Genomic DNA, 26,366 nt, shown 5'->3' on the forward strand with positions numbered 1-26,366 from the left:
GGGGGAAGACAGAGGCTGGAGGAGGAAGTGTGGTGGTGTAGACGGGAATCTATCTGATTCCCAAAAGGAAGATGGAAGTCCACAGCATCCATGGGGTCCCTAGGAATTATCTAGTGTCCAGAGTAATCATTCTAAAGACATACTAATAGGGAATTTAGATTGTGAGCCCCATCGGGGACAGTGATGATGTGTGCAAACTGTAAAGCGCTGCGGAATATGTTAGCGCTATATAAAAAAATAAAGATTGAGACACCCACGATTATTACCAGCCATGACGTCCCTGTAGTCCTGGACTTGCCATTCCCTATTGTAAAAGGCCGGGACTTTAAATGGTTTTGGGAACTGAGGGAGGAGAGGGAAATGTCTGAAGAGAGTGCGGCAAGGTGGACTCGAGTAAAAATGGCAAGGGTTCCCCTGGTCGCCAGGGACATGGCGGCTGCAGAAAGGCAGGTCAGGCTGAACACTCTGAAGAAGAGACGGGGTCAGGTGCAAACAAACTTAATGTCCTAGATAAAGAGGTCACATTGCCGCTGACAAACCCCAGCACAGAGGTAACAGTTGATGTGCTGAAAATTAAACTGACATATTGTGATGGTGGAGATGCCTCAGCAAAGATCGTGGTAGGAGAAATCCCAGAGAGTGCAGGTGGAGTGAAAACCCACAAAGGTTATGGAGAGTGGACTGGTGGTTCATTTGCCTCAGAGGTGGTGGAAAATGACAACTGTGCCAAAATTCTGGAAGAGGAAGGGAACTATACTGAGGCGCGTGACAACAGGACAGTAGGGGGTGAGAACTCCAGAGAACCCGAGGGTGGAGAGATGGAGTCTGGGAGCGAGAACATTGACTCTTCAGAGAGCCCTGTTGAGGCCCTAGGGGTGGTTGATGGTAATGGAGGGAAGACCCACAAAAATCTTAACCTGCAGATGAAGAAATAGGTTGAACTCTGAAGCAGCAGAGAGTGGGTTGGCAAGCTGCCCCATCTGAAACTTTAATTAATGAATTTATGGTCCGACACGTGCTAGCCAAAAGGGAACAGGCTCACGAAGTGGAGATGGTTAAAGAGACAATAAGAGACCATGTCGAGCGAGAAAAGGACCTGAGACAAGTGGCTGAGTACAGAGTTGATGAGCTGGAGAAGGAAGTCTCTGAGCTCAGAGGTCACTTGTCAACGTGTCAATCAGTGAACAAGGCCATATTGGAAAATATAGAGGTGCTTATATCGTAGATAAGTCTGCTGTGGCTAGAGTGAGGATTCCGGCTGATGATGAAGCCCAGGTAGCTGGTGAAGGTGGGATGGTTCCATTCTTCCTTGTCGGATCAATCTAGAGCCTTGAGAATATCCGAATGCTCCTGGAACATCGCATGGCGTACCTAAGAGTGGTAGAGCAGCTGACACTTGAGAGACTGCAAATTAATAAACAGCTGCAGGAAAGACGAAGAAGATGGCGGCCATTTTCAACTCGAGGTATTGAGAGACGAGGGTTTCTTTAAAGGCTTGAAGTACTCAACCGGAAGATAAATGGAACGACTCCTCTCTGGGTAATAAAGACAAAAGGAGAAACTGTCAATAGAGAGACAACCGAAAGTGGCCTGATGGAAGAGGACAAGGAAGAGTTAGAAGTAGTGACTCTTCTGTGAGTTCAGTGATGCGTGACCTAGGCAGGAAACCCCTGTAGCAGACGTGGTGACAAAGGGTCAGACCAGACAGAAGGTATAGGTGTCAGGGAATCACCACACTGTACTGACCGCCAGGGATGGGGGTGGTCCAACAAAGGGGCAACACTATCAGAGGAGGTGAAGGAGTCGGACGACGGATAGTTCCAAAAGGGTTCAGTGATTCGGCCCGATTTTGACAGACGGTGTGACTTTCAGAGGCGACTGAGATGGGTTTCTGGTCGGGTAATAGCAAGTGCCAAGCCTCGGAGCCTTAGGCAGAGTGGGGAGGTATGTGGTATGGCGAGTGTCCATGTGGTTAATGGGCGGTATGTATCACAGAGGTGGGTGGCCCTGTGATGGAAGCCTGGGCTTGTTTTGCTCAGCAGATGTACTGCTGAAGGTTAATATACATTGGGAAGGCTTCCAGGTGACTTGGAGAGATGGGTGGATCCAGACACCTACATACCCCACCCAAGGGGGTGTGTCTGAAGACCCAAGATGGAGTCTGTGTGTTTGTGCACGGGCAGTGCTGGCTAGGCTGTGCCAGAGAGAGAAAACCTGTGGTATACCTCGGGAGAGGATGCCTCTGAGGATAAGAGGTATCGAGGAACCTGTGGACAGTTAATGGACACTAATCCGTGTTAGGTACACCAAGACTCAGTGAGGTCCATGGGTACTGTAGAGCCGAACAGTGCACGGGGTGCTGCAAGTTACCAAGTACCTGAGATTCGGTTTATGCTCAGTATTAATAAATCGATTGGACTTTTGTTTTAACCCTGAGTGTCCCAGCGTATGCCTCAACGACTGGCCAAGTGAGTATTCCCCGTCCACAGATAGTCGAAGTGTCACAATGCATATACATAGTCATACACATATTCCATGCATGTTTACACATACAGGCATATATCTACACATATACCATCATACATTCATACAGGCATATACCATGCATACATATGTTGAGGAGAGCCTTAAGATCAAATACTTAAATAACCTCGACATAAGAGATTGAGAACTACCCATAAAGTGTATTATTTCACCTTACATGAGCTTTTTCAGATCAAAGTGGGACACTAAAGATAGCTGCCATTTCCTGTTTCACCACACACCATGTGCTGGTATCCAAGATGACGCCCACTCTGATGACCTCATGGATCCGCCCACGATGACGCCCACTCTGATGACCTCATGGACCAACCCAGCCAGATTACCTTATGGATCCGCCCACGGACTAGCTCACTGCCCAACCCACTAACCAATGGAATACATCCGATCACTCCCATTTTAGAGCCCCCTTACAGGGGATATATAAACCTATGTTTGGATTAATAAAGCTCTTGGAGTTGTGCCATAGATTGATCGAAGAGAGGTTACATCCGCCTGTGTCTCTGGTGTGATTTCTTTATTGCACACTAATCAGTATCCATTTGGCCAGGAGCATGCAACTAGTGAACATTTCTTATTGCATACCTCCCAACTTTTGAAGAAGGAAAAGAGGGAAAAATAATGCGGCGCGCACAGCGAGCCGTGGCAAAATTTAGGCCACGCCCCTGACCACACCCATTTCACAACTATTCACACTCATGTCCATGCCCAACTGCACCCATTTAGCACTGCTGAATACACTGACTGGTAAAGAGGGACAGTGGCTGGCATTATGGGCACAGTGGCTGGTACTATAGGCACACTGACAGGTACTGAGAAAAGAAAGAGAGAAAAAAGAAAACAGAGAAAGGAGAGCGAGAGAAAGAACAGAGAGAGGAAGAACAGCAAGAGAAGAAAGGACAGAGAGAGAAAGAAGAAAGAACAGAAAGAAAGAGGGGAAGAAAGAACAGAGCAAAAGTAAGAACAGAGAGAAAGAGAGAGGGGAAGAAAGAAAGAACAGGGAGAGAGAAAGGGGAAAGAAAGAACAGAGAGAAAGAGGGGAAAGGAAGCAAGAACAGAGAGAGAAAGAAAGAGGGGAAAGAAAGAAATAACACAGAGACAGAGAAAGAACAGAGAGAGAGAAAGAAGTAAAGAAAGAAAGAGGAAAGAAAAAGAAAGAACAGTGAGAGAGAAAGAAAAAAAGAAAGATTAGAGAACGAAAGACCAGAGAGGGAGAAAGAAAAATAGAGGGAAAGACAGAACATAGAATGAGAAAGAAAGATTCTATAGCAGCCCAGCTCCCATTGTAACGCCCACCTGACCCTCCCGGTGCAGGACATATCATGATCCACTCACATGGCCAACATCCCCGATTCCAAGGCGATCCTGCTGTCCGCACTGTCGGAGGAGGACATGGTGATGGATCCGAAGCATTCCTGGTTCCGTCACAATCTCCTCATGAATTTACCTAATTTCCAGTACATCACTTCTGGTGGACTGTCATGTGCAAGTTTTAAAGTGCTCCGCCATGTACTCCTGTGTCCTTTGGGAAAAGCCTGCTTTGTATGCCTTGTACACACTTGGCTCCACTCTGTACATCCCATACACATATGGCTCCGCTACATACACCAAGTACACACACAACTCTGCTCTGTACACCTCATACATGTGCAGCTCCGCTCTGTACACCTCATACACACATGACGCGGCTCCATACACACGTGATTCCACTCCGTACGCCCCACACACACACGCGCAGCTCCGCTCTGTACACATGTGGCTTCGCTCTGTACACTTCATACACACACGGCTCTGCTCTGTACACACACAGCTCTGCTACATCCACCCTGTAAAGCACTCCTGACCCCACACAGAAACTTTACCTCATCCAGCACCAAGACAACCAGCACAGCAGAGTCCTGCAGAGTGCAGACACAGAGGCCCCTGATCATGTGAACCCTGACTCCTCCCCTCTCACAGGTCCTGTGCGTACAGAACACACAGCCCAGCCACATCATTACTGTTAGGTGTTGGGTTCCTGCAGTGGTTCAACAGGAATCCAGAACCTCACATTCTGCGGTATCCCATTGTCTTTCGACCGCAGAGAAGATTGCTCAGCAATCCCGGCTTCCCAGAGGCTCTGCCCAGACCTGCTCTGTGGGGCTGGCTATTGCTGCCACCTTTGGGTCAGCAATGGCAATGCAGGCTGCTCAGCAGCAAATCGCTCCAGAGGCTGTCCTTCTGTCGCTCCACTGAGTATGCTCACGAGACGATCTCCCATTGGAGATCGGGAGCCACATGTCCAGATCCTTCTCCAGATCTGATTGGTCCATTTCAGGGATCTGGAAGCTTCCGGAAGGTCCTGGCTATAAAAAGTTTGCATGGCCACTCTGCTACTATGTGAATGATGATGGATGCATGAACCTGCGAATGACTCATTAAGATCCCCTCCCTCTGATATTACGAGTGTGTATAGGGACTTAGCTTTAGAGTCAGTGCCAGCCAGTGGCAAGCTATAGCCACAATAAGTATCCACACAGTACTAGCGTCCGACAGTGCGCCCCCTCTTGGGCATTGTCGACTAGCGGCAGTGTCTGTCGCTGCGCTGCAGTCTGCAGCTCCTTTTGGCGTCCGCAGTTGCGACGCCGCATACACGGTAGGTCTAGACGGATGCTGATCCTCTGCCAAGGGCCCAGCTCCTGTGACCATATACCGTGCGTGCACACCTCTGAGACCTGTGACACTGACAGGCTCAGCCCTTTTGTGTTTTGCACTTAAGGCATCTCTGTGAGTAAAACAGAGATCGCTCAGCGCACCTGGGTGACGTTCAACCTACGTGCGCTATACCGCCATATCGTACGTCCGGCATCAGCTAGCAGCAGTGTTAACACCTTCTGCACGGTGGACCCCGGGTGGCAAACGCACTTTACGTTATTTTATATTTAGTGCGTTCCGCCGTCCCTAACATTATACTAGCGCCAGGGTCTGGCTAGTAATGGCGGACCAGCAGCAGCTATTGCAGTACATTCGGCAGCTGGAGGGCAGGTTGGCGACTCTCGAGAGTTCCGCCTCAGCTGTGAAGGTTACTGAGGCTGCTGTGCAGTCAGTCGCAGAGGCTGTCTCGCATGTGTCCACGTCTGCACCGACAGTTTGCCGCCTCCCGTTGCCTGATAAATTTTCTGGTGACACTGCCTCCTGCAGGGGTTTCGTGAGCCAGTGCTCTATCCAGCTTGTTACTGGCCGCGTGATTCCCTACAGAGCGGGCTAAGGTGGGGTTTATCGTTTCCCTTCTGTCGGGCAGGGCGTTGGAGTGGGCCACGCCACTGTGGGAGCGTGGTGACCCTGTGATTCGGACCACTGCTCAGTTCCTAACATCTCTGAAGCAGGTCTTTTTGGGGCCACGGGTCACTCACGACACCTCTCTCCAGTTACTAGCATTAACACAGGGATCCCTCTCGGTCAGCCAGTACGCCGTCCGTTTCCGGACACTGGCTTCCGAGCTGGAATGGCCTGATAAAACCCTCATCCCTGTGTTCTGGAGAGGTTTGGCGGAGCATGTTAAGGATGCTCTATCTACCAGGGAGGTTCCCATAAGTCTGGAAGAGCTGATTGCTATTTCCACCCGCATCGATCTCCGTTTTTCGGAGCGCGGGCTGGAGCGTGCTCAATCCAGACGGAAGATTAGCTTGGCTCCCAACCTCTTTGAACCTCTAGAGCAAGAGAGTTTACCTCCAGAGCCCATGGAGGTGTCCCACGCCGGTCTCAAGACACGGCCGGCACAACGCTCCACACGCTGTTACCAGTGTCGACAGTCTGGTCACGTGGCTAACAGGTGTTCGCAGCGGCCGAAAAAACGACCACGTCCACTGGTAATTGGTGAGGGTCTATTCGCTATGGAGACCGTCTCCCCCAATCCAGCGCTCCAAGGGATGTTAGATAGCGGTGATTCCTCCTGGGAGGTACAGGTCACAGTGGATTCCGGGGCAGAAGGGAACTTTATGTCCTCGTTCTTCGCCCAACAGCACGCTATCCCGTTGGTACCACTTCCTCACTCAGTACCCATCAGGGTGGTAAACGGGTCGACCTTATCATCCCAGATTACCCACCAAACAGCACCCCTTTAAGCTCTCAATTCCACCTTTTCATCGGGAGACGGTGTCCCTGCTCATTATGCCAGAGGGCATCGATCAGGTGCTCCTCGGGGTTCCCTGGCTCTGTTGCCATTCCCCTCATATAGAGTTCTCCTCGGGGAGAATAATAGAATGGAGCAAAGACTGTGTGGGAAAGTGCATGGGGGGAGTCGTCCAAGTAGCCTCTGCGGAGGTGCCTGCAGATCTTTCCGCGCCACCTACTGGGAATCTGAAGACCGTGGCTCCGGTCGTCCTCGAGTCACTGCTGCCAGGCAAGACCTTTGTCCCGCCTCATCTACGGTCCAAGGTTCTCACGTGGGCACACGCGTCCAGGGTGGATGGTCACTTTGGCTACAAGCAGACCACAAAACTCCTGGCAAGCTCTTATTGGTGGCCGCACAGGGCTCGGGACGCTAAAAAATACATTCAGGCATACGCCTCTTATGCTCGGAGCAGCTCCTCTAAACAGAGGCTGGCTGGGTTACTGTATCCCTTGCCGGTGGCAGACCGGGCAATGGAGGTTCGCGACAGTCTGGGTCGCACCCCGCATGTCACTCTATCCTCTAAAGTGAGTGAAGACGCCCGTCGACACACATCGGTGCCCCGCTCCAACTTCTCCTGGCGACTTAGCCATCCCTGACGCCTTCCACGTGTCCCTTCTCAAACCTGTTCACATGTCCCTGTTTTCCGAGTCATCTGCGGAGTCAGACTTGTCTTCGGACGAGCCTGAGGCCTATGCCTCTGTGGGACACAAGGTGGTACGTGGCAAAAAACTTTATTTGGTGGATTGGAAGGCTCAAGGGGAAGGGGGCCCTAGGGGGGGTAATGTTAGGTGTCGCGTTCCTGCTGCGGTTCTACAGGAATCCAGAGCCTCACATTCTGCAGTCTCCCATTGTCTTTCGACCGACCGCAGAGGAGATTGCTCAGCAATCCCAGCTTCCCAGACACTCTGCCCAGACCTGCTCTGTGGGGCTGGCTATTGCTGCCACCTTTGGGTCAGCAATGGCAATGCAGTCTGCTCAGCAGCAAATCGCTCCAGAGGCTAAGTCCTTCTGTCGCTCCACTGAGCATGCTCACGAGACAATCTCCCATTGCAGAACGGGAGCCACATGTCCAGATCCTTCTCCAGATCTGATTGGTCCATCTCAGGGATCTGGAAGCTTCCGGAAAGTCCTGGCTATAAAAGGTTTGCATGGCCGCTCAGCCATGCGCTAGTATAGTCTCTAGTTGCTACTGTGTGAATGATGATGGTTGCATGAACCTGCGAATGACTCATTAAGATCCCCTCCCTCTGATATTATGAGTGTGTATAGGGACTTAGTGGGTCGCCCTCCCAGGGCCGTGGGGTACTCGGTACCGGGCCGGTGTCAGTGGGATGTGTCACAGCAGCGGTGGCCCTGGGCGCCCAAGTCAATGGCGGGGATGTGAATGGTGTAATGAATGGAATAGTTTGTGACGCCACCTGTGGTGTTCGGCAAGGGAGGTGTTAAGCCGACGCTGCAAAGAGATCCTCTGGGACAGATGGTGTGATGCAGCAATGATGGTATAGCCCTCCACAGGCAGGGCTGTTGTCCCAGGGCAGTGTAGATGTGGGGACACTTTGATGGTGTAGTGTCCGGCGCAGGGGATGTAGCAGTGTCAGGCAGACGGACGCAGGAAGGAATGGAGGACACCAGGGCATGTAGTTCCAAGGCTTTACTCACAGTCAGTAGTGCCCGCTTCTGTGCCGTGTTCTCCAGGTCAGGGACCCAGTCAACCTCAGGCAAGATGGAAAGCTCCCCTCCACACTCCGCCAACTTATGTGCTTTTCCTGAACGTCTCCTCTATAGCGCCTTGAAGTGTGAAGATCTCCAGTACCGTGGTACGCTGGAGTTCCTCCTGTCAGATGTTCCCAAGAACCTACTTGTACGGCAGACAGCTGTAGCCTGCTTCGGGGACTCCCTCCTCCTGAGTCCCGGCTCCCTATACAATTGCTGTTGTGCCCCAAGTCTTAGATGGGAGTAGTGCATTTACAGCCATCTACTCCACCGGTGTCTGCTGCAGAACCATAAGTGTCCATACAACCTCGGGGATCGGGCCCCAGCCTTGCGCTGAGAACCTATAGTCAGGGTTCCTCTTCTAACCCACGTCCTCTCTGTTCTCTCTACTCCTTTGTTCCGTACTTGTCTTTCTTATGGAAGCTTAGGTTTCAGTTTTATGTCTTTCTCCTTCTGTTCCTTTCCTGTGCCAGGTGGCTCAGATCACTGAGGCAGCTGCAGCACTCCTTCCTCCATCCCTTCTTCCAGGGATCCTCACTCCTGTCTGAGTGACTTCCTACCCTCCCGACCTTCTGTCAGACTGAACCTCACATCCTATACTTTCCCACTCTTTTATGTATCTTAACTCCACCCACCTCCCAGCACATCCAGTGTTCCAAGCGGGGAACCACCAAAGGTGCTCTGCTACCCTCTGAGCATGGAGCCGCAATGTGGTTGTGCAGAACTACCCTGTTGTGTGGGGTGCGAGTGTTGGAGTGTAGAAAGGGAGTTCCCACCTTACTTGGATGGTGGGGTACCCCACCTTGGAGAGAGAGCAAGGTGCAGTACCTCTGTGGCGACTGAGCCTCAGGGGCGTCACACTTAGCTTTAGCGTCAGTAACAGCCAGTGGCAAGCTCTAGCCACAATAAGCATCTACACAGTACTAGCGTCCGACAGTGCGCCCCTCTTGGGCATTGTCGACTAGCGGCAGTGTCTGTCGCCGCGCTGCAGTCTGCAGCTCCTTTTGGCGTCCGCAGTTGCGACGCCGCACGCACGGTAGGTCTAGACGGACGCTGATCCTCTGCCTAGGGCCCAGCTCCTGTGACCATATACCATGCGTGCACTCCTCTGAGACCTGTGATGCTAACAGGCTCAGCCCTTTTGTGTTTTGCACTTAAGGCATCTCTGTGAGTAAAACAGAGATCGCTCAGTGCACCTGGGTGACGTTCAACCCGCGTGCGTTATACCGCCATATTGTACGTCCGACATCAGCTAGCAGCAGTGTTAACACCTTCTGCACGGTGGATCCCGGGCAGCGAACACACTTTACGTTATTTTATATTTAGTGCGTTCCGCCGTCCCTAACAATTGCAGGTTGCGGTGGCTCTCTGGGAGGGTGAGGAACATGGGGTCGGTGAATGGTGGGGCATGGCGGCTCAGTGCAATGCGGGAAAAATAGCGTCCCGGGCGGGACGCGGGTTGGGGGTGTCAAAAACAGGACTGTCCCGCGAGAATCGGGACTGTTGGGAGCTTTGCTTATTGTTCAACCTAACACATACACATATACCATGCATACATACACATCCAGGCATATACCATGCATATATACACATCCAGGCATATACCATGCATACATACACATATACTATGCTATATTAACAAGTTATTACACTAAGGTTCAGATACGGCTTTAAATAAGGCTACTACTTATTTTAAAGTACAAAATTAAAGGAATAGTATAATTGAATAGTATGATTGCGTACACTTTTGTATATTTTAAGATACAAAGGTTAAGTACATATAAAGATTAAATACATATAATGATTAAGCACATATAAACATTAACTACATACTGTATACTCACATCATCACCAAGAAGCTTTTAAACATCATCCATCTGGAATATCAGAGATGCACCAAGACAGAGAACCCCTGGGAAATTCACAACACTGCATGGGCGTCCCCACTTGTGCAGGTATTACAACACTGTACACGTGTACAGGTACCCAGGTTTCTGCTTCTGTCTTAGTTATGTTTCTCTGGCCTTATATACAGAGTGGGCCATTTATATGGATACACCTGGGTGGGCCATTTATAAAGTTGGATCTAAAATGGCCCACTTCAAAATGGCCGCCATGGTCACCACCCATCTTGAAAAGTTTCCCCCTCCCATATACTAATGTGCCACAAACAGGAAGTTGATATCACCAACCATATAGGAATAAATGTTAGCACAGCCAAACAGGGAGGTGCCACACAGTAGGTTCCCAAACCTTATAACCAAGTATCAAATACCAGGCACACTCAAGGATTTTTGGTGCAAAAAAATCAGAATTTTAATGCATACAGTAGCCACTAATTACAAACGTTTCGGTCGTGATAGACCTTCATCAGTGTACTAGGGTTAATTTCTAGATGCTAGTGTGAGTAAATCACAAATAGTAGCCAAATAGCCAAAGATCAGGTAAAGAGTGTAGCCCGGAACTTAGGTGGTCAGTGACCTGCAGTATGCCAAAATAGGTATATGCCAGGTATCCTATGTCACAGTATCCACCGCAAGACAGGGAGTTGTCACCTCCCTATGTTCCGTACTACACTCTTTACCCGATCTTTGGCTACTATTTGTGATTTACTCACACTAGCATCTAGAAACTAACCCTAGTACACTGATGAAGGTCTATCACGACTGAAACGTTTGTAACTAGTGGCTATTGTATATATTAAAATTCTGATTTTTTTTTGCACCAAAAATCCTTGGGTGTGCCCGGTATTTGATATCACCAACCATTCCCATTTTATTTAGGTGCATCTATATATATGGCCCACCCTGTAGTGATTTACACTGTGTAACTCTGGTTTCACCATGCCCTTCCAGTGGCCAGCTTTCAAGATTAGGTGAAATGGAGATACCATGGCTATTTGCTGGCTTTCATGCCAGTTCTCATGGTCATAACCCATTCGGGCCGGGTTCAGTCATTTAACCCTTTCAGTAACGCCCTTCGGTGCCCACTTAGATGCCCTTTTTATGCAGTTTTATCATATTTGTAGCTGCTTTTAAGCGTTATTCACAGCAGGGCTCCTCGCCGCATTGTATTTTATTAGAGCAGGTGGAGGCGTTGGTCTGCTCCTATCACCAAAATGTACCTTTCAGGTTATCCCTCAAGTACCCTCACTTGTCTCTTCTTTTGAGGTCCATGCCGTCAGACTCTACACCCCCTTCTCAATGCAAGTGGCGGTGGTATATCATTCTCCCGGCCCCTCCCATCAGTTCCTGGATCATTTTGCCACTTGGCTTCCACATTTTCTCTCTTGTGACATCCCTACCCTCATCATGGGCGATTTCAACATCCCCATTGCTCTTCCCCTCTCCCTATCTGCTACTCACCTTTTATCTCTAACCTCCTCGTTCAGCCTTTCGCAGCTTACTAATTCTCCAATGCATGGAGACAGAAACTCCCTCGACTTGGTCTTCTCTCGGCTTTGTGCAGTGGATGATTTTGCAAACTCCCCTCTCCCGCTCTCTGACCACAACCTTCTTTCATTCTCTATCAAGAACTGCCAGGCCGCTCAGGTCACCCCCACTGTCCATACTTATAGAAACATACAGGCCATTAACACCCAGAAACTTATGGAGAACTTGCAGTCTTCATTGGCCCCTATCTCCTCCCTCTCATGTCCTGATTCTGCATTGAAACATTACAATGAAACACTTCAAAGTGCCCTGGATGAATTTGCACCTCCTAAACATAGACCACCACAACACAGATGGCGACAACCCTGGCATACCCTGCAAACACGTTTCCTGCAGCTGCGCTCCAGGTGCGCTGAACGTCTGTGGAGAAAATCCAATCTACACGAAGATTTCATCCATTATAAGTTTATGCTTAGAACATACAACACTGCCCTTCACATCTCAAAACAAACCTATTTCAACACGCTCATCACCTCACTGTCCAATAACCCTAAACGTCTCTTTGACACTTTTCATTCTTTACTCAACCCAAGAGTACAGGCCCCAACCACGGAGCTTCAACCTAACGATCTGGTGAATTACTTCAAAGAAAAAATTGACCAGCTCGGACAGGAAATTATCTCCCTATCACCTCATACCATGCACTGTCCTCTGTTGTGAGTTCATTTTTCCCTTCACCAGTGAGGTCTGATGAACTCCCTCTTCTGGCGAAGGAAGGTAGTGAGGCTGATCACCAAACAGCTGAGCAGGTAGATGATGACTGGGTCACAGGAACTGATGACTGGATATAAGGCAGCCGACGCCCTGCTGCCTCGCTGGTGAATTCCTGCTGGATTCTTGGAGACCAGTCTGATTTCTGCTTCTCAAAGCTAAGTGTTGCTCTGCCTTTTGTACACTTTAGTTCTGGTTTTGTTTGCCTTGTTTTTTGGAGTTCAGCCATCCCCGGCCGGGGGTGAGCTGAATTCCATTTTTGTCTCTGATCTGTTGATCTTTGGCTCTGTCTTCAGAATATACCTAAGTGCTGATATAGTCTTTTTGAAGCCTAGTGACTTCAGGGCCTGTTTTTCCTATTAGTCTGTTGGTTCATTTTTGGATAGGGTTTTTGCGGATTGCAGACAGCAGCTTTTCTATCCTGTCCTATTTAGCTTGGGCTCCATCATTTGCTCAAACTATCTTTCTATCTGTGTTAGTGTTTTTCATCTTGCTTCACAGTCATTATATGTTGGGGGCTGCCTATTCCTTTGGGGTCTGCTCTGGGGCAGTTTAGATTTCCCCTTTCTGTCTTTAGGCTAATTTAGTTCTCCGGCTGTGATCGAGGGGTCTAAGGCACCGTAGGAACCCCCCACGGCTACTGCTAGTTGTTGTGGATAGGTTCAGGGGTCTGCAATCCGATAGCTTCCAACTTCTCTGGTTTTCTGGACTTAGCTATTATTTTTGTTTTTTCCTCCTTCGGTGACTCATCCATAACAGTCCTCCCTCCCCCACTGCATCTAGCGCACTCTATGATTTTGAACCAGTCACAGAAGAAGAAGTAAGCAGGCTCCTTGCATCATCTCGCCCAACTACTTGCACCAGTGACCCATTTCTGTCACATCTCCTCCAGTCCCTTTCCCCTGCTCTCACCCCTCACCTAACTAAAATAACCTCTCTCTCTCTTCTGGTATCTTTCCCTCCTCATTTAACCATGCCATCATATATCCACTACTTAAAAAAACCATCCCTCGACCAAAACTGTGCCGCTAAGGGTACCGTTACACCTAGCGACTCACCAGCGATCCTGACCAGCGATATGATGCGGTCAGGATCGCTGCCACACAGGCAGATCTCACCAGCGACATCGCAGGGGACGGGGATCGCTACTTACCTGTCAGACGCGGCGATCCTGCGTCCTCCCGCCCGGCTCCACGCGTCGCTCATCGTCACAGCAGGAAGCGCCGCAGGAAGCTGACGATGAGAAATGATCCAGGAGCTTCTCGCGCGATCAGCAATAACCAGCGGGGGAGCCGGTCGGAGGTAAGTATCACATGCAGCGATATCGCTAGCAATATCGCTGCAACGTCACAAAATCGGTGACTTTACAGCAATATTGCTAGCGATATCACAGTGTGTAACGGGGGCTTTACTATAGACTTGTCTCTAATCTTCCCTTCATCTCTAAACTCCTGGATTGCCTGTCAACTCCCGTCTTATCTACTATTTCTTTGATAACTCTCTTCTCGACCCTCTCCAATCCAGTTTCCGTTCTTTACGCCCTACTAAAACTGCCCTCACTAAAGTCTCTAATGATCTACTAACAGCTAAATCAAATGGTCATTAGTCCATGCTAATTCTCTTGGATCTCTCTGCAGCATTTGACACTGTGGATCATCAGCTCTTCCTCACTATGCTCCGTTCCATTGGCCTCAAGGACACCGTTCTCTCCTGGTTCTCCTCCTATCTCTCTGACCGCTCCTTTACTGTATCTTTTGCAGGTTCCTCCTCCTCTCATCTTCCCCTTACTGTTGGGGTTCCTCAAGGATCAGGTCAAACAATCAGTAGATTGGTCAAACAATCAGTAGATTTGGTTTCCAGTACCATCGCTATGCTGATGACACCCAATTATACGCTTCTTCTTCTGACATCACGCCTGCCTTTCTAGAAAACACCAGCGATTGTCTAAACGCTGTGTCTAACATCATGTCCTCACTATATCTGAAACTGAACCTGTCAAAGACTGAACTCCTTGTGTTTCCTCCCGTTGCTAATGTACCTATACCCGACATTGCCATTTCCGTGTGTGGTTCCACTATTACTCCCCAGCAACATGCCCGCTGTCTTGGGGTCATACTTGACTCCGAGCTTTCCTTTGCCCCCCACATCCGATCACTGGCTCGCTCTTGTTATCTGCACCTCAAAAACATTTCTAGAATTCGACCTTTTCTTACTTTTGACTCCACAAAAACTCTTAGGCTGTGTGCCCATGTAAGCGTTTTTGAAGCATTTGTCCAGGTCAAAATGCTTCAAAAACGCATACAAGAAGCATCCCATTCGTTTTAAATGAAGTCCACACATTTTGTGCACATTGATGCGCTTTTTTTCCGCGAAAAACGCTTCACGGTAAAAAATGCAGCATGCTCATTAATTTTGCAGAAAAGTCAGCGTTTTTGCTCTTTCCTATGAGTCAGAAAACACATGGAAAAAAACGCATAAACGCGCGGTTTTCGCGCGGAAATAAAACGCGCGTTTTCTGGGAAGGAGTCCGATTTTGAAGCAGAAATTTTCTGCATACGTGGGCACATAGCCTCACTGTTTCTCTTATTATTCTCGTCTTGACTATTGTAACTCTCTTCTAATCGGTCTCCCTCTTACCAAACTCTCCCCCCTCCAATCTGTCTAGAATGCTGCAGCCGGGATCATATTCCTCGACAATCGTTAGGCTAAGTTCACACATAGCGGAATTCCCACGGAAGTTACCGCGAGAATTCCGGAATTCCATTCCGCGGGAAAATCACATTTTAAATTCCCGCGATTTTCCCGTGGAAAAACTAGCGATTTGCAAGCGTAATTAGCTTACGGAATGCTAGCGTTTTCCAAGCGATCTGGAGCATCTCTTGGAGAACTGATTCACAGGTTGGTCACACTCGTCAAACATAGTGTTTGACGAGTGTGACCAACATTTTACTATTGAGGCTGCCTATGCAGCATCAGTAGTAAAAGATAGAATGTAAAAAATAATCAAAAAAAATATTGTTATTCTCATCTTCCGGCGTCCCACGCAGCCTTTCCGCCTCTCTCCACGCTCCCGGCATCGTCCGGTCCGAGACCGCGACGTCATTGCAGTCATTCTCGCAAAGGATTACTGGGACCGGAAGATGCTGGGAGCGTGGAGAGAGGCGGGAAGTCCTCACCCACAAAGATCTCCGTGGCTCAGCGCCACCCTACATCTCCTCCCTCGTTTCAGTCTACCACCCTATCCGCGCCCTCCGTTCTGCTGACCTGAGGTTAGCATCCTCAATAATCAGAACCTCCCACTCCCGTCTCCAAGACTTTACACGTGCTGCACCAATTCTTTGGAATGCACTTCCCAGGTCAATACGATTAGTCCCCAATCCCCACAATTTTAAGCGTGCCCTGAAAACCACATTTATTCAGACTGGCCTATCGCCTCAACACATTAACCTAATCTATCCCTGTGTGGCACAGCCAAAAGTTTTACCATAACCAGGTTCCCCGCGTCATGTTCCCACATGCTTTATGCATCCATTAGCCCTCTGTGTCTGTACTGTTACACACTTAACATTATGGCTGGTCCATACAATCAGGGCAACTGTTACCACCCACCTTTCGTGTCTACCTCTTTCCTCATAGACTGTAAGCTTGCGAGCAGGGCCCTCATTCCTCTTGGTATCTGTTATAATCTATGTGATTATTGTTATGCTGTAATGTCTATTGTCTGTACAAGTCCCCTCTGAAATGTAAAGTGCTGCGGAATATGTCAGCGCTATAAAAATAAAATTTATTATTTATTTTTAAGTTTTGTCATTAAATCTGTAAAAAAAAAAAAAACTAAAAAAAAAAGGGGGAAAAAAAATTCTGAATAAAAAAAAAAAAGCTTCAGTTTGGTAAAACATGGCTTCTGGAATAAGATGAAGAAAATTCCCCTCTAGGGGCCACAAGCTGCATTCCCCCTGGTGACGGTGTGACTTCCTGTCAGCAATAGTGATGGGTAGCTCCCGAAGGAGCCGGCTCTAAGAGCCGGCTCTTTATAGTGAATCATATGAGCCGGCTCCTGGCAGGGAGCCAATTGAAATTTAAACGGCTCTTTGCCAGTTCACATTCCACAGTCAGTCCCCTCTTGCCCCACCCCTCCCGGCAGTAGTCACTCTGATCTTATCCAGGAGACTGAGAAAGAATGCATGCTCCTCCTGCTGCCGCACATAGCACTGACTCACAGCCCCGCCCCCCTCCAATCTGTGACAAGCATTCCTTGCCCTCTTGTGATTGTTTTTAAGTTAACACACACGCTGTTATTTTGGAAATTATCAGGTTTAAAGGGGTAGGCTCAATTCTTACCTTTCCCGGCTCCAGCGCTGCATTTTCTCTTATGCCCCTGCCTCAGGGGGCGGGGCCGGAGATGCGACAGGCAGCTCTGTGCGCACGCATGACATGCGCACAGAACTCCGTGATTGGCCTCCGGGGACCGATCGCACAGCTCCGTGCTGTCACCGCCCGACCCACAACGGCACAAATTCCTTATCTAAATCCGCCTGGATGCAGATGCGACATGTGACACTGCAGTTTTGCTGCAGACTGTTTGCAGCAGACAGCCCACAGCGAACTTGCCAAGTGTGAAGGTAGCTTTAAAATGTGGCACTGATAATTAGGATCTTGTTGCTATTTTGCATGTTCATTTTGTGTTTGTTTAAAGTTTTTACAGCAAATATAAAATCTGGTTATTCTGGAAACTTCTGTTTTATGTCATAAATTGGCACATGTGTAGATTTTTACTAAAAGGTATACAATCATGGGTTAACACATACCAGCATTTGGCTTCAAATTTAAAGCCAAAGGTAATAGGAAATGAAGAGCCGTTTTCGGAGCCAAAAGAGCCGGCTCTTTTTGGTGTGCCGATCCAAAAGAGCCGGTTCACCAAAAAAACGCATTTTACCCATCACTACTCCACACTTCTCTCCTATGGGGAGATGCTGGACAGTGTGGGCGGGGCCACAGCTTCCTCCCGTCTGCTCTATGGAGGAGGAGGCGCCGCCCCTTCTGGTCACATGGGCATGACGTCACCACAGGTCCTGTGTGCACAGAGCAGTCATATATGTGGCGGACGCTCCTGGACCTTCTGCTTTCTGGGCCGGTTCCTCCTGTAAGTCCTATTAACCCTTCCGCCCCCTGTCTTCTCCTTTCTGACAGGACAATCTCTGAATTCGGACAGTGTGACAGGAATTTCAGCAATGTGGAAGGAAGAAATGACAATTTTACTGTTTTCCTCACAGAAATGTCACTTTAGCCCCAAATATATCATTGTCCTAAAGGTGACAGGAGCGCTGAGGCCGCACAGTGCGCCGTGTCTAATGAGTGCCGATACCCCACAGGCTCGGGAGGGAAGGGGCGCCATTGTGGCTGGGATAGACGGCGGACGCCGTGTGACGTGTGAAGAGCTCTGACACCAGAACAGCAGAGACCCCACAAGTGGCCCCATGTTACCCCCTCCACCTCTGGGGGCTCATCTAGGGGGCAGGGAGGATTATTAACCCTCAGGGGTCACAGAATTGTGTAACATTGAGCGGAGGAATGAAATGTTCCCACTAAAATGTCGCTCCGTCCCCAAGTCTGTAATTATCACACGGGAGAAGAGGAGAAAACAGAAACCACTTGTTCCACAATTTCCCCTGAGCGCCGATACCCCATAAGGGGCCGGACACTCCTCAGGAGGGAAGGGGCGCCATTGTGGCTGGGATAGACGGTGGACGCCATGTGAAGAGCTCTGACACCAGAACAGCAGAGACCCCACAAGTGGCCCCATGTTACCCCCTCCACCTCTGGGGGCTCATCTAGGGGGCAGGGAGGATTATTAACCCTCAGGGGTCACAGAATTGTGTAACATTGAGCGGAGGAATACATACATACTACATACATGCTACATATATACTACATGCATGCTACATACATACTACATGCTACATATATACTACATGCATCCTACATACATACTACATGCTACATACATGCTACATATATACTACATGGATGCTACATACATACTACATGCTACATACTACATATCTACTACATATCTACTACATACATACTACATACATACTACATGCATGCTACATACATACTATATGCTACATACATACTACATACATGCTACATACATACTATATACACTCACTGGCCACTTTATTAGGTACACCATGCTAGTAACGGGTTGGACCCCCTTTTGCCTTCAGAACTGCCTCAATTCTTCGTGGCAGAGATTCAACAAGGTGCTGGAAGCATTCCTCAGAGATTTTGGACCATATTGACATGATGGCATCACACAGTTGGCGCAGATTTGTCGGCTGCACATCCCTGATGCGAATCTCCCGTTCCACCACATCCCAAAGATGCTCTATTGGATTGAGATCTGGTGACTGAGGAGGCCATTTGAGTACAGTGAACTCATTGTCATGTTCAAGAAACCAATCTGAGATGATTCGAGCTTTATGACATGGCGCATTATCCTGCTGAAAGTAGCCATCAGATGTTGGGTACATTGTGGTCATAAAGGGATGGACATGGTCAGCAACAATACTCAGGTAGGCTGTGGCGTTGCAACGATGCTCAATTGGTACCAAGGGGCCCAAAGAGTGCCAAGAAAAAATTCCCCACACCATGACACCACCACCACCAGCCTGAACCGTTGATACAAGGCTGGATGGATCCATGCTTTCATGTTGTTTACGCCAAATTCTGACCCTACCATCCGAATGTCGCAGCAGAAATCGAGACTCATCAGACCAGGCAACGTTTTTCCAATCTTCTACTGTCCAATTTCGATGAGCTTGTGCAAATTGTAGCCTCAGTTTCCTGTTCTTAGCTGAGAGGAGTGGTACCCAGTGTGGTCTTCTGCTGCTGTAGCCCATCTGCCTCAAAGTTCGACGCACTGTGCGTTCAGAGATGCTCTTCTGCCTACCTTGGTTGTAACGGGTGGCAATTTGAGTCACTGTTGCCTTTCTATCAGCTCGAACCAGTATGCCCATTCTCCTCTGACCTCTGGCATCAACAAGGCATTTCCGGCCACAGAACTGCCGCTCACTGGATTTTTTTTTCTTTTTCGGACCATTCTCTGTAAACCCTAGAGATGGTTGTGCGTGAAAATCCCAGTAGATCAGCAGTTTCTGAAATACTCAGACCAGCCCTTCTGGCACCAACAATCATGCCACGTTCAAAGGCACTCAAATCACCTTTCTTCCCCATACTGATGCTCGGTTTGAACTGCAGGAGATTGTCTTGACCATGTCTACATGCCTAAATGCACTGAGTTGCCGCCATGTGATTGGCTGATTAGAAATTAAGTCTTAACACACAGTTGGACAGGTGTACCTAATAAAGTGGCCAGTGAGTGTATATAGTTTGAAGTCTGGGATCTGCCAATATGTGGCTAGTTTTCTGACTGTTTTGGATAAAATGATACATGATTTTAGCTTTTTTTGTCTAATATCGCTTGAATATAGATCAATATTAAAGAGTCTCCTGATGAGTCGCCTTTGGTGAGGACGATGAAACCCATAGAAATGAGAGGCTTGGAGAGTGTGTATACATCACCTCACCCTAAATACTGAACTGTGGGGTACATGTTATTTTCTATTAGTCACCTATTGACTAACCTTCAGGGGGGGGAATTATAGGTATAGTTTTACATTTGGAATTAATAAAGTTTAGTTTTATCCTTTTGTCAGCAAACATGAGGATTGACACGAGACAACCCATTTAAGAAGATTCAATTTTGGCTAAAATTATTCCAACATTATGAACATAAAAAAGGCTTCTCCCCTATGTGACGTCTCTGATGTTTATTAACAGTTGATTTGCAAGTAAAATATTTCCCACATTAAGAAAATGAAAAAGCTTTTCATCTGATGGCGATCAAGAAGAACTTTCTGGTTACAATATTCCCACATTAAAAGGAAAAAAGTTTCTCCCCTGTGTGAGTTCTCTGGTGACTAATCAGATGCGCTTTCCGGGTAAAACATTTCCCACATTCTAAACATGAAAAAGGCTTCTCCCCTGTGTGAGTTCTTTGGCGGATAAGAAAATGTGATTTATTGTTAAAACATTTCCCACATTCTAAACATGAAAAAGGCTTCTCCCCTGTGTGAGTTCTCTGGTGACTAATCAGATTCACTTTCTGGTTAAAACATTTCCCACATTCTGAACAGGAAAAAGGCTTCTCCCCTGTGTGAATTCTCTGGTGACTAATCAGTTGCGCTTTCCGGGTAAAACATTTCCCACATTCTAAACAGGAAAAAAGCTTCTCCCCTGAGTGAATTCTCTGGTGTGTAACAAGACTCCATTTCTGATTAAAAGATTTCCCACATTCTGAACATGAAAAAGGCTTCTCCCCTGTGTGATTCCTATGGTGAGTAACAAGCAGTGATTTATGTGCATAACAATTCCCCCATTCTGAACAGGAAAATGACTTATTTCCTTTAGGAGCAGTTTGTTTTTTAATGCCTCTTTTGTGACTTTCATTTTCCTTAGTAGTCGGTAATGAATCAGAAGATGGGACCTGTTTCATAGGATCAGATGACAGATCTTTGCTGTGAATGGCTGATGCTATATCTGGAGTAACAGCAATCACTTCAGTTGTATCCTGTAGGATCTCAAGATCATCAGATTGAGAAGCTGAAGATGTCAGCTGTCCCTCTGATGTCCTGGTACAGTCATCTGCAAAGATGAAAAAATTATTTTTTAATAAAATATCCTTGAGTTTTATATTTTTGAACATTTCTACTTAAACTGTCCATAAAAATGGCAAGCTATGTAAAAAACATTAATTATTTACCAAGACAATGACTGTTCACAGTCTAATAGAAAACCTTGCTGGATGAGCCAGTAGTGTGTGGTGTTCAACTGTTTGTTCATTCTGCCTCCCAAATATCGAATAAAAAGAAACCAATCAATGTCATGTAGGTGAAAATAATACCAATTCTCATCTCACAAAAACAAGTCCCCACTCAGGTCCATCATCTGTCAGTGGAAAAACAGAGGTTCCCACACTATTAGTGGCTCAAAGGCTGTTGAAAAGCAACAAGGTTTCTATAAACCAATCCAGCAAAATCCGCTCTCACTTCGGAGTCTTGCAGTGTGCGCAAACAACATTTAGGATCCCTGTATTTAGCAATATTATAGTCAGAAGAATCCACTTAATTTGCGGTGTGTGTCTCCTGGAGCACAATCTGGGCACTATGTGCTGGGTAAGAAAATGGCAAATGTGTAATTTTCACTCCAACATCCACTGCGTGTTAATTTCTGGAAAGAGACTGAGGAGTCAAATTATTCACTCCTCCTACACACATGGTCAAAATTGTTGGTACCCCTCGTTTAATGACAGAAAAACCCACAATGGTCACAGAAATAACTTGAATCTGACAAAAGTAATAATAAATCAAAAAATCTATGAAAATGAAGAAATGAATGTCAGACATTGCTTTTCAGCCATGCTTCCACAGAATGAAAAAAAAAATTAATCTCATGAAATAGGCCTGGACAGAAACTATGGTACCCTTAACTTAACCGCTTCATGACTGCCAGCGGTAGATAAACATCAGCGCTAGCAGGGCTTTGTGCTGCGCCGACATTTGTCTATGGTCGGCGGTTTCGAACTGATCGGGAACCCCACGTATCTTATAACCAGGGCCGGCGTTAGGGGCAGGCAGACCAGGCCGCTGCCTAGGGCCCCCGTTCCCCCAGGGGTCCCCAGCTAGCGGCACATCACATAGCCGCTTTGAGGCCCGTGAGGCAGGGGGGCCCACCAGCGCTGACCCACCGCCACATTGAAATATACCGGCGTCTGCCGGTACAGTTCAAAGCAATGATGGGGGAGAGAGCGGCAGCTGATGCTCACTCTCCCATCATTCCCTGCCTCTGACACTGCGGGTGCAGGCAGTGCAGAGGCAGCTGCTGAGACAGGAGCAGCGCAGGCACGAGGAGAGGTGAGGATAGTGGGGTTTTTTTACTATAAAAGTGAATACTTGACTGTGAGGCCATTCTTGCGGGGAGATGTGGGCTGTGCTATATAAACTATGCGGGCTGTGCTATATACTATGAGGGCTGTGCTATATACTATGCGGGCGGTGCTATATACTATGCGGGCAGTGCTATGTACTTTTAGGACTGTGCTATATACTATGAGGGCTGTGCCATACACTATGTGGGCTGGGTTATATATGTGGGCTGGGTTATATACTATTGTGGGGTATATTATATTCTATGAGGGAGGCTGTGTTATATACTATGGGCGGTATATTTTATACTATGGGGGGCTGCATTATATACTATGGGGAGGAGGGCTGTATTATATTCTATGGGGGGCTACATTATATTCTATGGGGGCTGTATTAGATTTTATGAGGGAGGATTGCATCATACTCGTTGATGGGGCTACATTATATTCTATGGGGAGGTGGGCTGTATTATATTCTATGGGGGCTGTATTAGATTTTATGAGGGAGGATTGCATCATACTCGTTGATGGGGCTACATTATATTCTATGGGGAGGTGGGCTGTATTATATTCTATGGGGGGCTGTATTAGATTTTATGAGGGAGGATTGCATCATACTCGTTGATGGGGCTACATTATATTCTATGGGGAGGTGGGCTGTATTATATTCTATTCGGGGCTACATTATATTCTTTGGGGGACAGTATTATATTTATATTCTATGAGCGGTGATTGCATCATACTCTATGAGGGGGCTGCATTATACTCTGTGGGGTGGCTGCAAGAAAAAACGAAAAAAAGTGTACTAGTCCAAAGAGTTTTTTCAAAATAATGCACATATTTTATTGTTTAAAATTTCATACAAAACATTATTATGCTAAAAAAAAGACACAGGGGAAAGAACATGAGGGAATGATGGATAAGAAATGTGCAAAATATGCAGCTGTTGATTTAAAGGACACACCACCCCCTTGGAAAAGCAACCATGAGAGCTATGCTGTATATATCACAAGGGGAGAAAATATCTCAGTGCTATGGATAGAGCCAAATAACATGGACAACAATAATTAATAGACAAAGACCAACCCACATCTATAAGTGATTGCTATTATGCTAATATAGTGTATGGGCATGTGAACAGTATTACCTGGATATCCAATCAGGCTCAGCTACCAAGGATGATCCATGGCATAATAATGTTTTGTATGAAATTTTAATAAAATATGTACATTATTTTGAAAAGCGAAAAAAGTGGTTTGGTACCATGTTAGCCAGTAGAAAAAATATATAAAGTGCTCTCAGTGAGAGAAACAAAATAGGAATCTTGTGGGTATGATACCTTTTAATGGCTAACAAATAGTGAATGTTGTTACAAAGCAAGCTTTCGGGACTGCTTACGTCCCTTCCTCAGGCTGATATAACAAAATATTTGAAGAAACCTTTTTTATATACAGTTTAAAGCACATGCTGGTGTGATACATGGACATTTAAATAGACAATACAATCTCAATAAACAAATACTGAGCTTGAAGGGAAAATCCTTAATTAGGTAAGATTACATCAGAGGTGTGAAAATTCTGTGAGATCAAAGGGCTGTTTGAAGCAAGTAGCTCAGATATGGTAATAGGCCATAAAACCTTCTGACAAATTGAGTCCTGTGTGAATAGAATCAAAGATTTTAATGAATTTCTGCTCCCACACTCTCCTGTGTTTCTGTGATTTAAAATTGCCTTTTAAAATGACAACTTTCATATTGTTTATGTTGTGTCCTGGACCACAGAAATGTTTGGCCACAGGTAAATGGGTTTTTTTGTCTGTAATTGTATGACGATGAGACCTCATCCTTGCTCTCAGTCTCTGTCCTGTTTCTCCAACATAGAGGCCACCCACAGGACATATATTGCATAGAATTAAATACACCACATTGGAAGAGGAACATGTGAATGTCCCTGGGATCTTATAGTCCTGCTGTGTTGGGAATTCGGATTTTGTCTTTGGTCTCTATGTGAATGCAGGTTTTGCATCTTCTCCCATTGCAAGGATATGTTCCTCTTGGTGAATCTGAGGGCATTGAACTTCGGATAATGATGTTTCTTAGATTGGGAGGTTGTCTGTAACATAGCAAGGGGGGGTCTTTGAATAGTGTTTTTAACCGGTCATCCTTGTGTAGGATATGTTTGTGATATACAATGTCTGTGAGGTACGGGGTTTTGCCTACAAAAATATGATGTTTTCTGTTGTAACTTTCCAGAAAGATCCAGCACTATAGGACAATCCAGGCTGCTGGCACTGCAGCTTCACCCCTCCTCCCTTCACACACACAGAGCAGTGTCACCCCCCCCCCTCCTTTGCAGCCTGTGTTCACACTAGGAATAGGAGGCCCCCTGCTGTTACACCATTTGGCTTCTCTCAGCCTCAACTGAAAGGAAAAAAGTGCGGGGAAAAAACTCTTTATTTGAAATCAGGAGTTAGAAGTAAACCTTTAAGAGCCTGCCCTGCGAAAGCCCTATAACATAGATATATAATAACCATATCTCTGTGATCCGAGCGGTCCTAGCTCCGCTAGTCACAGCACCTGCATGGAGGGCGACACATGCAGCTGATTATCGGGAGCGCTCCAGGGATCCGGGGTCCCGATGCAGCTATTCGGTAAGTGATATCAGCCAATAACAACTTCTCCGACGATATTCGCTCATCTCTAGTAATAACAGCTCAAAGACATTCACCAAACTTTTCATTAAGTTTAATAGTGAGACCCTATTAAATATTGAGCACCAGCGGGATGAAGCATTGACAGCGGCATGTAAAAGTGTGGGCGCCCCGGGTCAAAATGACCGTTATTGTGAGCAGTAGTAAGATGAAGATGAAATGATCTCTAAAAGGCCGAACCTCTAAGATCACACATGGCCTTTGTATTTTAGGCAAAAATAATAATAAAAAAATATATATAGACTTTTTTACAATTTCATAATTGCAAAAAGGAGAAAGGGGCGATGCAAAACTTTGGGCACCCTGGGAGATTTGTGTACTAAGATAATTTTGACGAAGATTTCACACCTTAATTAGCTTGTTAGGGTTATGGTGAGATCACATGGTGACCAGGAGCTACAGTCTGAGGAAAGGGCTAAAAAGCCTTCACTAGACCCCTGTACAGCTGTATAATGAGGCCCAGGCTTTATAGTGAAGGGACAGGAGGGAGAAAAGTGGGGAAAGGAGCCAGAAGAGCCGGACTGCCCATCACTAACCTGCAGAGCCGCACTCCACATATATGGCTGCTCTGTGCACAGGACCTGTGATGAGGTCACAGGAGGGGAGGAGTCAGGGGTCACATGATCAGGGGCCTCAGTGTGTGCAGGACTCTGCTGTGCTGGTTGTCATGGTGCTGGATGAGGGGAAGTTTCTGTGTGGGGTCAGGAGGGGTTTACAGGGTGGATGTCGCAGAGCCATGTGTGTACGAGGTGTACGGAGCGGAGCGGAGCCGCGTGTGTACGAGGTGTGCGGAGCGGAGCCGCGTGTGTACGAGGTGTGCGGAGCGGAGCCGCGTGTGTACGAGGTGTACGGAGCGGAGCCGCGTGTGTACGAGGTGTACGGAGCGGAGCCGCGTGTGTACGAGGTGTACGGAGCGGAGCCGCGTGTGTACGAGGTGTACGGAGCGGAGCCGCGTGTGTACGAGGTGTACGGAGCGGAGCCGCGTGTGTACGAGGTGTACGGAGCGGAGCCGCGTGTGTACGAGGTGTACGGAGCGGAGCCGCGTGTGTACGAGGTGTACGGAGCGGAGCCGCGTGTGTACGAGGTGTACGGAGCG

The 26,366-nt window shown here is 47.4% G+C and overlaps 1 protein-coding gene and 1 long non-coding RNA gene across 2 annotated transcripts in view; both read left to right on the forward strand.

Moving 5' to 3' along the window:
* Positions 1–26,366, forward strand: part of LOC141075926 (uncharacterized) — a 206,757-nt gene that overhangs the window by 45,911 nt on the left and 134,480 nt on the right. The window lies entirely within an intron of this gene.
* On the forward strand, positions 43–3,552 carry LOC141075932 (uncharacterized). The gene is made up of 2 exons (XR_012227364.1): positions 43–2,468; positions 2,716–3,552. It is a non-coding gene; the product is annotated as an uncharacterized lncRNA (long non-coding RNA).

The sequence above is a fragment of the Dendrobates tinctorius genome, unplaced genomic scaffold, assembly GCF_039654945.1.
Source record: "Dendrobates tinctorius isolate UK_male_01 unplaced genomic scaffold, ASM3965494v1 ptg000380l, whole genome shotgun sequence".
NCBI lineage: Eukaryota > Metazoa > Chordata > Amphibia > Anura > Dendrobatidae > Dendrobates > Dendrobates tinctorius.